The 14141-nt window shown below is 37.8% G+C and overlaps 1 protein-coding gene across 3 annotated transcripts in view; it reads right to left on the bottom strand.

Annotated features, from left to right (window-relative positions):
• The window catches only part of FGF14 (fibroblast growth factor 14), a 422090-nt gene that overhangs the window by 291929 nt on the left and 116020 nt on the right, over positions 1-14141 (bottom strand). The gene's annotated exons all lie outside the window — the stretch shown is intronic.

Genomic DNA, 14141 nt, shown 5'->3' with positions numbered 1-14141 from the left:
TTGTTTTGTCGATGTAATGTAGTAACAAACCGAATGCCTTCTAAAGAGCAGGGGCTCAATATATGTGTTTCCCCACAGACCGCATGTCTAGTTTTATACCCCTCCAACAGGGTCACTTCCAGGGGCTTGTGAATTATCCCACTGTGTTAATGGTGTTAAACCATAGTAGCCAATGCACTTGCAGTCAGAGACGAGCCAGCGCACCAGACAGACCCAGTCAGCTGTGGACACGGAGGTGCTTGACTCAGGCCTGGGACCACTCCTCTCATTGCACTATATACACCAGTCCCTAACATGAGCCATTTCAGTCACGAGTAGAAAGCACAGGGAACTAAAGTACCAAGCAAAGCCTTCTGGTGAAYAGGTTGAATTACTCAGCACAGCAAATGTCGGCCCTCTTCTTCCCTTTTTTCCTATTTTAAGTCTCTTTATGCTGCCTGAGTCTGGCCCGAGGGAGCAAGAAATGAAGAGCAGAAGGGTGACGGCAGTGACTACTYGGAGGAAGAGGGATGAATTAGGACAGCTCCCTCACAAGCACCCAGTAGTCAAGGTGCACAAGGGGTACGCAGAAGCAGACACTTAGCCTCGATTTCATATCCACCCAAAACGTGAATCCCCTTCTTATTCTTGTGACCGCATTGTGGAAAAAAWATGAAATGTTGCTCTTTCAAGGGTGCTTGTCTGCTCTCTAGTAAAACTCTTCTTCTGAAAGCAGGCTAGAGGCCCTCTTGATGCCTTTATATAATACTCCTTTTCAAAAGGGACACATCTGTCTTTGCATACTAATGATAATTATCTGTTGACCTCAGCAGCTGTTTTTATTACGCTCTTTCTCTGCCTTGGGCTTTGCAGGTCACTTTTAATGCTAGTTGGGAATTAAAAAAGAAAAAAGAAAGAAAGAAAAAACCCACTTCCAGCATGCATTAACTTCCTAGTTAGCCACACCTAATTTTGGAAAATATCTTCTAAAATTTTACATTTGTATGGAAGAAATTAATTATGCAAAAGGAGAAAAAGCCACCATGTGTCCTATGTAAGTCTTTATATAAGAAGACAGAGGAAACATGATTTAGCAAGTGAAAGCCACATATCCTGACAACTTATAACTCTGAGAATATAGAAGTGAAACTTAAAATAATTTCCCTTTATTTTTCCCAGCCATAAGATAAACTGTTCATTTTTCATGTTAGGAAAAGAATTACAGAAAGAATAATTATTTTTAAGGCAGTAGGTATTTAACAATATATTCAGCATAGTATAATATTAGTTTCCAGGATTTTTTTTTTTTGATGTTGAAAAAGTTAGGAATATTAAGAAACAGCTGACAGTGCCTAAGGGAAAATTTTCCTATCTATTTCATTTCAAAATTTCAAGATGTACTCCACCCTGACCCTTAGTCAGTCAGCTTGGAAACATCAAAGGAAAGTCTCCAAAACTTTGACTGCTGAAATTTGGGAGAATTAGTGAAAAGGTGGTTTACAGTATGTTTGTCCTGTCTCCCAAAACTGCTACAACTGACTGTTAGAGACATGATACTGTGCTAGATGACAAATTGTATGGATTTCCTATGTTACTGAATTAATCTTTCTCTGAGAATGCCTTCCTCTCCTGAAAATAAAAAAATGAAAACATAGGTCTGAATTTCATTCATATTAAATGCTGCAGGCCACACGTATGATACATTACAAAAAACAAGAAATCACTTTTGTTAAGATGGAAGAAATATTACAAAGTGGAATTCAGCTGAAATATTGAGTAAATGGTTAAAACAAGCTGAGATTAAAAAATACAAATATGACGACTGAGTTTAAAAGTAATTTTGTGAGACGAGTTTAATAATTTAGTTTATATGCACACAGGAAATATTCTCACTGGCTGGCAACCAAACTTCCTCTGGAATTTATGGCTCAGTCCTACCCTCAGAGAAATGAATGCCTATGAGTCTTTTAATTTTATAGGAAGATATATGGTTCTTCCATTCTCATAAAGGTATTGTTGAGTTTTAATGATTTCTTCTCAACAGAACAATATTATTACTTTCTAAATGTTCAAGATTATTCACTTTGGCACTGATTTCCAGTATCTGTTAATAACAGCACTGCTTCTGCTTCCTGGAACTAGTAGAGTGGTTCAGGACTAATCTGCTCTGCCTGCAGGACTTCTGCAAGGTAGAAGTGCACGCTGCACATGCATTTTTGGGTTATGCTTCTCCAGTGGTTAATCTCTCCTGGGCTTGCCCCATGTGGACCAGCACAAAGCCTAACGTACCTCAAATGGGAGGATTTTCAGACTTTTCATGGCTGGTCACTATCTGTTTTCTTTTACTATTGACTTGTAGGAGGTTGCAGTTTGCTCAGTAATGAAAACTATGAAAATACTGTCCTACAAGTACAGTTTAAAAAAATAAGCACACACACAGTTCTTTAAAAAAAAAAAAAAAAAAGATGAAGGTTGGTCACTAACAATGAATGAATTAACTATTGTATGTGGGATTCATCTTCTGAGACTTTAGCAAGATAAAGGTTCGGCTTCTAATTATTAAGGATGGAAACATAGGTTCTATTCCTCTCTGTTCCTCAATAAAAGCAGGACGCCTTTCTAACCTCGCTAATAAAAAAAATTCTGACACCTTAAGAAGTGCTATTCTGGCTAGCAGCATATTTAGAATCTGTATATTTGCAAGAGACAGGAATTCTAAAAATAAGACTTAAATTTCATTGAAGTACAAACTGGACAACCCTCACCTCACTCCCCCTTAAAAAATGGCTTGACAATGAGTAGAAGAGTGGTATCCACTTTTAGTAATATTATTCTTATGCAAGTTTGTGATCCAAGATGCAAAATTAAAATCTAATTTTCCATCTTTTGACTTCTTTGAAAATTCAGAGTTGGTTTCTGATTTGAGTTTCTCTGTTATGACCAATGGGAACAGAGTGATTTGTACCTTTGTTACCTGCCTCTGTGTTTTTCCCATTGATTTTAACCTAAAATGGCACTTTTAAAAAGTGCTCATTTAGCTCCACATTGAAACAGGACAAAACAATCTTCAATCTCTCCCTTTACAAGAAACAAAACCTGAAAAACAGTTACTGGTGCCAGTCTCCTACACTCCATAGCCACACAGTTTGATCCCATTCAAAGAAGGCAACACAAGAGATAGCTGAGAAAATGATTCAGCCCTCAGTGACCCATCCATAGACAACAAGACTAAAACAAAGAGAAGATCATAAATCCTTTTGCTCTTTGTATGAAACAAGGAATGGGTGACAAGATGATGGCTGGCACAATGATTAAAAAAAGATCGTCAGAAAACAGCCAGACGTTCAGCTGACCAACTGGTAGGTGAGGCACACTGGAATAGTGTCATGCAGGAGGCGGTAATTCAAGCCATTCCCCTTGTGATTTCTATTTTCAATTACATGTACAGTGCACCAGAAACAACAGTAAAAGAAATTCAGGTAAGGTTTAGACTAAAGAGGAAGAAGAAGTTGTAGGATTTACAGTTAATCAAAAGTTAGTTCATTTTGGCCTTTGATTCAGGCCTAATTCAGACTGTTAAATTTATCTGGGTAGATCTTCTATGCTATCACAGCAAGAATTGAAAGCCTACAACAGCTATGACATGGCCCTTTTTTGAGGAAAAAATTGTCAGTGCTATGGAAATTTCTCATTACCACTGTAGAGATGTTTGTTTTGGGCATGGGACAGAGGGAGGGAGGAGGGCTTGTTCCACACTTACATTATAAAGCACCTTTCACAGAAACATCTAAAGATATTTTATAAATACTGATGAAGTCTCCTGAGACCTTGACAATTGGGGAAATAATATGCTCATACTGTGGAAAGTTACTCTGCTGCCTGGAGGAGTTATCTGAATTACACAACACCATAAATCCATAACAAAGCCCTCAGTAAATGTTGGTTATTGGAATAGAACCATAAGAAAATATTGTGGCATAAAGATGGGAGGGGGAGAGAGGAAAGCTGTTTCCTCCTGGGAGCAATCCCCACTTCCACCTCCAGCAGTTTAAAGCTACAGCCTGCTATCTGCCTGCCACCAAGGACACACAGCCCCTATTGCAGGACAGCACTGGTCAGCAGGGCTCAGCCGCACCGTCCCGCTATTTATGCTCCTTCTTCCAGAGTCCCTGGGGCCGGCAGCCTTTCTACGTCCCCCTTGCTACAGCTCAGTGCCTTCTCATACTTGAGCAATGATGGTAGAAGAGCTGCTTCCCTTTTTGTGTGATAAATTTATGACTTAAAAGATGTGCAACTCAAAGCGGTTTTGTTCTTTAAGCATGCAATTTCCCCCCTGCAAATACACTTTTCTTAATGTGCCTTTAATCTTGTTAGTAGGCAAGTACTTGGAAGTAAACTGCAAAAAAGTCCATTAAGTGTCATGAAAACTCTCAGCCTAGGTGCAATTTTAATTTAACTAATGTTCTTTAATAACATGGCATCTGACAGGCAAAACTGTTTCCATTCAAGAAATAAAATGTATGGGAAATTTAAATGGTTGTTAATTTGGTGAATATGTAACATTAAGCAAATTATATTAATAAAAATTAGGTTGTTCTGCACAAGATCAAATTGCCAAAACAACATTTCTCAGCACTAATAGCATTTTGACATTTATACCTATAAAGCTATTATTATGCACCCATTCTAATACAGTGATCATAGTGATTGCTTTCATAACCAAATAAGGAAACACTTCAAACTATCTAGAAAAAAAGACAAAAAGAATGGAGCTGTCCCTATGTCCCACAAAAAGGCAATTAAAACTCATGCCTCCATATCTTGAAGTTACTGATATTCTTGAAATGTTCTTTCAGCTTGCACGTTCTCACCATAATGGAAGAAGAGCACTGCTCACCTATCAGTGCCAAAAATCTACAAAATTGCTTGTCCTCATGAGTGCAACAGCAGAAGCTGGTTGCTACTGTAGGCCTTGTACATCTTTTCACAGATTTTCCTCCAGTCTCCTGGTTGACAATGGCAAAGATTTTCTAAGGCACAAAAAGTGTGATGTACCCAGTTACTGACTTCCAAAGAGAGTTACGCCCTAAATTGCCTCTGTACCCTCTAAATTTACCCTGATGAATTTGTCAGCATGGTTGCTCTTTAACACCTCGAAGCACCTCTTAAGTACCTCAGAGTACACATTCCTCTGGCTGGGTTGTGGGTTTTTTTTTCATATATAGATACAAAAATGTGCTGACATTGTATATTTAACTGACAATGAAATCACTCAAAAATCAATTATGATTGGACTTCCTCAGGTGAACATCCAGGTGGTCAGTGACTGATGTAACCTGACTGTTTTGCTTATCCTTAGAGATAACAATTGTCACTCTAAAAAAGTGTCACAGGAGAGTTTACACAAGATTTTGGCAGAGAGCCTATGCACTGCCCAGAATACAAATGATGAAGATTTAACTCCAAAAGTTTAGGAGTTTCAGCTATTACTCTGTCTTTTTTCTTCCCTTCGAGTGTTTTTATTCCTTGGTTTATAGGACCTTATCCTGCTTCTGTCATTATTGAAAAATACTCAGAATCATTTTTAAATAATTTTTTAGAGTCTGTGTCAGAACTGTTTATCACATACAAGGCAGAATACAGCTACTGCTTCATTCTGGAAAAAAATTAATCGGCAATTGCAAAAAGCCCACTAGCATGGACTAGGCCCACTAGATACCAAAGATGAAGACATGTTTCTGATACAGTATTGAAAAATTCCAGTAAAGAAAATATTTTGACTTGGATATTGCAAATGGGTCCCATGTATATATTCAGCTGCAAAATCAGACAAGTATTTTTTCCTCAGTCTTCTCTAGGTAGATAAAACACTATTTATTTCATTGTAGACCTCTTAGAAGTAAACAGCTTTTCTTTTCTTTAAAATAGTGTAATTGAGAACTTCAAAATTTTATTCTGTATCCTATATTTGATTTGAAAGACTACTATTTTAGCCTTCTTTCTTCTAGTATGTATCAAGTGACTCTTTTGTATTGTGCATATATCCACATTATAAATCTGTACATAACAAGTCTGACTTAGGTAAAGCTTCTGAAAAAAATAAGACCACAGTACAATTAGAAGAAGTCTTAACAGTGACCAACAGTTACATGGGGAAAAATATGTATTCATACATGCATATATATATATATGTATGTATGTATATACACACATATTTAAAAATAGATCTAAATATCCAACATCCCAGATGTGAGGTTTACTCAACATCCACCTTTATTAATTTAATGCAGAAATAGTTCATATGAATCAGGATGATACTGAATGGCAACTACTTGTTCATACAAAAGCATGGGAAATAAGCATGCTTTATTTATCTCACAAATTAAAATCACATCCTAATGTGACAAAAGTAATAAATTGACTAAGAAGCTTCCTTAATTTAGTCAGAGTTCAGAAATAATATTCTGTGTCCTTATTGAACAGTTGTATTCAATAATGGTAAAAATGTATAAATCAGGAACAGCTAAAGTGAGTCAGGAAAATGTATCAAYGCAGAATAAGTTGATATTCTATACTTTACAGAGTCTTACCACACATATCTTTGAGGTTCTCCTTTAAAACCTCTGCCTTAGTTAATACTTTATTAACCAAAGTATCAGAGGTAATTAACAGCTCACAGTGAATGAAAAAGTAGATATCTTATAAAGGCAATGTTAGCTTTATTAGCAACACATTTGACTCTGTCTTTTATTCATTAAAAGAGAAAAGCGTCAACTGTAATCTAGCCCAGTTTTAACTATAGCTCTAGGGAGTCCTGTTAAACTACTTATATTTGGTTGGATGTGAGAGTTCTCTTCTTCACTAACCCTTTCTTCAAATAGTCGCATCTGTTTTACATGACTTCTGTAGTGAGGCATGACTTGTAATTCAGGAGATTTCATATTTTAGTTCTAATAACTAAGTAATATTAGCTAAACATTGCTTCTGTGTAAAATCCAAGTCTCAGCTTCTTCCACTGAGCTTTGGAGTATAAAGAGACCCTGGCGTTCATGGCAGAAACAGTAAGCAGTGGGTACAGTTTTGGATCATGCTGAGATTTTCCCCTAATCACATTTTCCCCTAATCTTGTTACTGGAATAGGAGCTAGGCGCATTCTCTTTAAGCTAGAAGAAGGCAGACTTCAGTGCACATGAAAGTGTTGCAAGAGGGCAAACCTGATTTGTGTCACTGATTTGTATTCCCTAATCTCGAAGTATCACAAAAACATAGGACTAGAAGGATCAGTAAAGATCATCTAGTCTCACCTCCAGCACTGAGACTGGATAAGATACACACATACAGATGTAAATAATATAAGTCTGGCATTAAGGAAGATTTTCTTTTATGTTCCAGGTGGATATCTAGTTAGTTGACCAAAACGGTAGTCGATTTGAATTGGGCTGTTAGGGTGCAGCTCTRCAAATGTGCCTGTGTACTAGTCCTGAAATACTCAATTCTCTTGGAGTCATTTTGATCACCTAGGAATTTCAAAGCACAGTATCTGAATGTATGCAGGACACTGACTGAAATACAAAAAATATCCTAATGGTGAGGGATTGCTTTTCTGTGCTTTGTTTTGCTGGATTTTTTTAATGAAAAAGAGTGAAATTTAAAAATGTACAGTATACATATATAAAAAAAACCTTTTCTATACTTCTGATTATGAAATAATTGGAAAATAGAATATGAAAAGCATGTAGAAATTTTTCTAAATTATAAAGGAATTATAATTCAGTAATCAGTTTTTCAATACAAATACTGCAATGTTTAAAAAGTCCCTGATGATATCTATATAATGCAAATGTAAAGAATAAATATAGAGTATATGTCTGTATTTTGACCTAAATTTGCTCACTTCTTCAGGCCAACTCGCTTGTATTGGCATTTACCCAAAACTCATACTGTAGAAAAAGGAGATATGCCAAACTTGGCTTCTGCTGAGCTTACAAAGAAATTAAAGTCAATTTAAGTGTGTGCTCAAAGATCAGAAAAGACAATCCGGTACTTAGCACAACATATAAACCAAATAATAAGAGTCAAATTCATATTTTCAAAGACTATAAACATCCACTGTATTTTAAAAAATAACAATTCTATTTTTAAAATATTATGATGTTACACATAAATAGTTAATTTAAAGACTATTATGGTTACTCACATCATTTGCTGATACTCAACCCTTAAGAAAATGCCAGAACTAAAAGCACCTATTCCTTTAAAATGTTTTTGCACAAGACTTGCACCTTATAAAGTACATGAACTTGATAACACTCATTTGATGAGATTTGTTGAGCAGCTATTCAACATTTCACTTCTTTTGCTTATTGTTCAAGGCTTAACCCAGGATCTTATTTACTACAAATGATTCAAATCATAGCCTGAAAGAACAAGCATTAATTTTCTCATGGTCTTTTGGAAGGCTGTCATCATTTATAATAACCGAACGGTTCACAAAAATTCATCTACCTTGCAGGTGAGGGCTACAATAGCAATCCTGATTTCACAGCTGGGACACTGTGACACAGTGATGTAATCTGAGAAGTATCCACAAATAGTGAGTGAAAACTGACAAGTTCCTGCTGAGCTTATGTGAACTAAGGAACATGGAGGTTCACAATTCAGGCAGAACTGAGCATATTTCCACAGGACTGACAAAAAGCTGACGTAAAGATAACCTCATCCCTCCCACAGCCAAATTTAAAAATTTTGCTCCTAATCACTGAAGTGCTAGAGAGTTCCTTTACAAACAGGGCATGAGATATTTCAACACAGAAAAAACAGGCTGGTTTGCCAAATTTCATTCTTAGGAAGGACGAATCAGGGTTTTGGGTTTTTTTTCCTCCTTCTGAAATTTTCCCCAAAAGCTCAGAGGGAAGCAAATACTCAGACTAGAAAGGGCTGCAGGACCCCATGGGAGACCCATAAACTTCTGCAACAGCCACCAGAAGCCAGGCAGACACCTCAGTACACATCAAGCGGCACTAAGTGACTATGTTTATACCCTTATCTCCTACTGACTGTATCCTGTATAGAAATAAAGATACAGGGCAAAACATGAAGAGAGGGAAACAGCCACAGTGTTCAGGCCCTAGAGCTGTCACAACGATGATGCTCAGACATTAACTTTAGCACTTAAATGGTGTTCTTCATGACCACTTCTATCTGACCAAATCAAGATGTCTGTTTTATAGATATTTAAAACTGAGCTAGTCACCCTGGGCTCTCTTTATAGTCAGTGGAGAAAAAGAAGCAATTCTAGTGCAGCTCATGATTCATCTCCTCCTAAAGTAGGTGCCTCAAATAGGTCAGATGAATCATGCCCTAAAAGCATCTGTTTCCTTCCATTGACAATGAAGGGCCAACAACAACGAGCTCAAATGCAAACTGCGACCACGTAGACTTGTGAAGTTAGGGGAGATGAATCCCCTCCCCCCGCCCCAGCGCTGGACAGACAGGTTGAGGTGCCAAGACCTTCTTGCCAGGCACAGCCTTGCTAGGAAAAAAAGTCCTTTCACACTCAGACACTCTCCATCCAGGCCCCCAAAGTACAACTTCATCCTTTTGCCTTGATATAAGAAGTATTTTCCTATTCCCTTCTTTCAAAGGCTTATGTCACCTTCAGCTTCACAGCATGTCCTTCTAACTACACTCCTCTAAGTGCTTTCCCCTACTTCCTCAGGCACTTCCCCATCCTTTGCTGCCTTCTCCTGAGTGCATTTATCCCTTGCAGCTGCATTTCATCATCCCATCTGCTGTCTTGCTATCGCCTGCATTAACCATTTCTCTTCCTGAAAGAGCCTGCAAATCCTACCTCACACTATAACTTCAGATACTTTTACAAGCATTTATCCCACCGGTGCATACTGAAGAGCATGTATTAATTTCATGTGTACTGTTAGCGTATTGCATTGAAGGAAAAAATCTGGGGAAGCAATAAAAAAGTAAGAATTTAGGTCTTCTGGTCCTTCTGAAATAAGAAGAAATTTGTTTTTTCCTCTTCAAAAGTATTGTACAGTATTCAAGCACCCCACACTGTAATAATGAAAATATTGCAACAACATAGTAATGGTGATACTATAATACTATAGCTCAACCACAACAAAAATAAGAAATAAATGCATATTGAGGGAAATTTCATAGGAGGTGCCTGAAGAAACCTTGTCCTTTTTCCTTCCAAATGGAGTTACAGTTCTATACACTGCAGGAGAAAGAATTGTTAACTGTGTTACACACAAGTTAGAGGTTACATTACCATGCACCAACACAGAAAATGAGCAGCAGCACAAACAACTCCACAAAACCTGAGACAAAGAAAGTGTCTCATGAATTCTTAATCTAGTAAGGAATTATTATTCTCCTACAATTTGTAAAGGAATAAATCTCAACTGAAGAACAAAACATAGCAAATTGCAGAAAAGAGAAGTATCCAATACTTTTCCTTTTGATCTGAAATGCGCTTATTATATATCACTCTATGAAGATGAAACAGAAGAACCAAGAAATGAAGGTAAAAATAAAACCATCAGTATTAAAGTCTGTATAAAAAAACAAACTCTGTGAAGTTTTTCCAGTTCCTACATGCTACCTAAATGCTAGCTATCATTTAGAAGAGTGAAAAGCAGATAATGACCAGAATGACCTTTATCTCTACAATATATGATTTTTTCTATGGTTTTAAGCCTAATTTTTCTGATCCCAGGGTCATCAATTCACCCAGCTGTGAAGAAAGCAAAATCATTGTGTAGTCATAGGTTTAAACAGCACAAACTAAATTTGCGACTTTAATTTTACATATGTGAAAAGTATTATTGAATGAAATGAAACTATTCATTTACATTCAACTAGATACATGCTTGAAATATTAGAATCTATTTCATGACTAAGTATATTTCAAAACCTGTAAAGAGAGAGAAGAAAGTGCCAGAGATATGAGTGGAAGGATAATTTTAATAGAGCAAGAATGTGGCTTCACGGAAAAACTACTTTTCTAACTTGACTGTCTCTATATAGTTTAAGTGCTCATCATCAAGGACTGTGAGTGCTGCCAGTCATCTGCATGATTAATAAAAGTTAATGCAAAAAAGAAAAAAACTTTGTTAAAATCTGTAACTGACACACTGAGGCTGAGATCTGGCAAGCTGTGCCTCAGTGAATATTGGGGATTTGTCATGCCTACCTCAAGCTCTGCTATGGGAAATAGTAGTGACCACAGGAACAGCAGTCTGACCCTGCAACTCAGCTAGAAGAACTGAAGCTGGTACCTGGTCCAGACTTGCTCAGAGTGCATCTACACCTTGGCCTTAAGAAATATAGAAATCTTCATTCTAAGTTTTACGAAGTGTAGCTGGAAAGGTAAAAAGCCAATTGTTTGTTTTCTTTTAATTAGATGCAATTACAGATTCCAAGTTCTAAACATTTTTTTCAAAATTTTCAAGTGTTAGTGGCCCATTTTTTCTAAAACAAGGACTTTAAAACAAGGAGTGCAAGATGCCACTTCCTTTTGTGAGTTAATCAGCCATACCTGGTTGAAAACTATTCGTATTGAAAGTTAACAAACTGCTGAAAAAGTTCATAGATCTTCACCCTGTATATCTGTCTTGTCCATGAAATCCATGGAAGCAACCCTCTGCAGATCTCATGTCCCTATGCATTTTCATATTATCTTCCAAGACACTGTCCTTTGGCTTGAGCTCCTTTCAGCTATAGGCTTTTATTTTAGCACCCAGACTAATTTTAACTGCTTTTGTATTATACATTTTTATTTAAATGAACATTAAAAAATTTCTCCAATACATACATTAGGATGCAAATATTTTTCTGTGTATGTATGTATGCACTGAAGAGCAGGGAACATCACACTGCTCTAATTCTGTGGATTTAACTCTTTCAGTAAAACTCTGGTGGCAGGTTACAGGGTCTTCATCTTTGGCTGTGTTTGAGAACAAGGCACACGAACATTTGGCAGGAGTGATGTGGGCAGAGCTGAACCTGATTTGGGGTTGGGGGATGACTAGATGGGTCCTCCAAGGACCCTTCCAGCCCTGTGATTCCAACGCATTCCTGCCAGAAGCAGAGAAGTAGAAATATATAGTTAAGAGAAAAACAGCACATATACGTATATATAGGAGAAAAAACAAGGAAATCTTTTCATTAGTGGCTGCACTCCACAGTATTTAGCTGAACACGGTGCTGTCAGGAAGGAGCTAAGCGGGGCTGCTCCATGAGGGGCAATGAGCCAGGGCCAAAACAAGTGGACGCTAGCGCAGGCAGGACACGGCTCCCTGGCAGGGCACAGTCCCATGGCACCTGCACAGGGTGGGCAGCGCTGGGCTGGTGCCAGTGACAGGTCCCACGACAGGCCCATGTTCAGCAGGCAAGGGCATAGTGACACATCAGGTCTCAGGGCAAACCGGGAAGTCCAGCCTGGTCAGGAGCAGCAGGGGCCGAGGCCGGGCCCTCTGGATGGGGTACCCAGGGCTGCACTGAAATGGGGTTCCTGGGCCAAGGGCCGGGGTGGGGGTCCATGGTGGGGCTGGTCATGGCCATCAGGGCCTATGGGTGAGCTCGGGACCCCAACAAATACAAAATAGCAAATATGTTTCTGAAAGAAGGACATTCTCTTTTAAAAAGTGGCAGCTGGTACGTAAAGGAAAAAATATTTCATGTCAAGAATCATAATATCTCAGATGCGCAAYGCTACACCAGAAAGAATTAGTTCTACATTCTTGAGGCCACTTTACTAAAATGATTGCCAGTAATGGTTATGTTGTCAACTTTTTCCGATTACACTGGTTGGTCTAATAAAAGGTATTACTTCTACCAACAAATCTTGTCTTGCCTTAGACCATCATGGCTAGAAAATCACTACCCACAGTGCATGTTAAGAACATCGATCCTCTTAAAGAATATTACTGTTGATAAACCTCCTAGCTACTTATAGAAATGAAAGGGGAATAACAGAGACAGAACTCTGAGTTTAATCTGTACTATCAGTTGTCTGTCAGCCTTACCTGCACATGCTGGCATGTACTGGACAAGGCTATACAATAGGACCACCTTTCAGGATCATCCAGGACACAAATGCTTGGTACATTTATGCAGGTTTCAAGTGCAGATACAACATTCTACTTCTTTATCATTCAAGAAAACAGGAAAAATCACATGAAATTTACCATTCTAATTCTAGACACGTTATTGTACTCTGGGAGTGTGTAGTTCTCATATGCTGCTTCTTCTGTGTTTGGTTTTTAAAAATGCATGTCTGCAGGCAGTTTGTCCAGCTGAATCAGTTGTTGAATTTCTGGCTTATTCTTTTATATTATGCATCATTCTTGTATATTATGTCCTCACTTTGGGCATAGTATATGCATTGTCTCTTCCTCTTCAGCCTTCAGTCCTCTCCCTCCCCGTGTTTGGGTATAAACCAGAGAAAAAGGCTTTTATCTTTCTATTCTTGAAAAATAGATATGACGTATTGGTTTTGCCTTTGATATGGCCACCAGCTTTAACATAAATAAGATGCAACTTAATTTGATACTGATCCTCAAAGCCTGATAGTTACACATTTTTTTTGCCAGTGCAACTCAGGGTCTCTTAATTCAAATGCAAAAAAAAAGAAAAAGAAAAAAGAAAAAAGAAAGTTCCAGCATTTGTCTTCTCTGAATTAAGCTTATCCATCAGGAGAATATAATTGATGCCAAAATAGCATAAACACAGTTTCACAGCCAGCCCTTTCCTTTGAAATGTGGTGGAACAGAACCAGTTTGCAGATCAGCTCAAGACAAGCAATGAGGAAAGACATGGTGCAAGTTGCCCAAAAGTTCTGAGGAGTTTTATTTATGCCAGATTTCTGAGTTTCAAAGAGAACCTCACATTTTATAGAGTGGGTAACTCAACAAAATAGTATGAACTAGAAGGATAGTACTTTTCAAGAGATTGTTTAGATGAGATTTGTTAAGGAGACTGACATTTACAGCAATGCAAAGTATTTATGGTTTGTGCAGCCATCAGAAGAAGCAGATCAGGTTGCAGCTGACTTAGGTTGGCCAAATGCATTCTTGGGACATGAAATAGACAGTGTTTCAGTATCAACATACCATCTAGCAAGTCTCTTAGCAAAACGA

This window comes from Apteryx rowi, unplaced genomic scaffold (genome assembly GCF_003343035.1).
Source record: "Apteryx rowi isolate R43461 unplaced genomic scaffold, aptRow1 scaffold_242, whole genome shotgun sequence".
NCBI lineage: Eukaryota > Metazoa > Chordata > Aves > Apterygiformes > Apterygidae > Apteryx > Apteryx rowi.
This window is presented reverse-complemented; position numbering and strand designations above follow the sequence as displayed.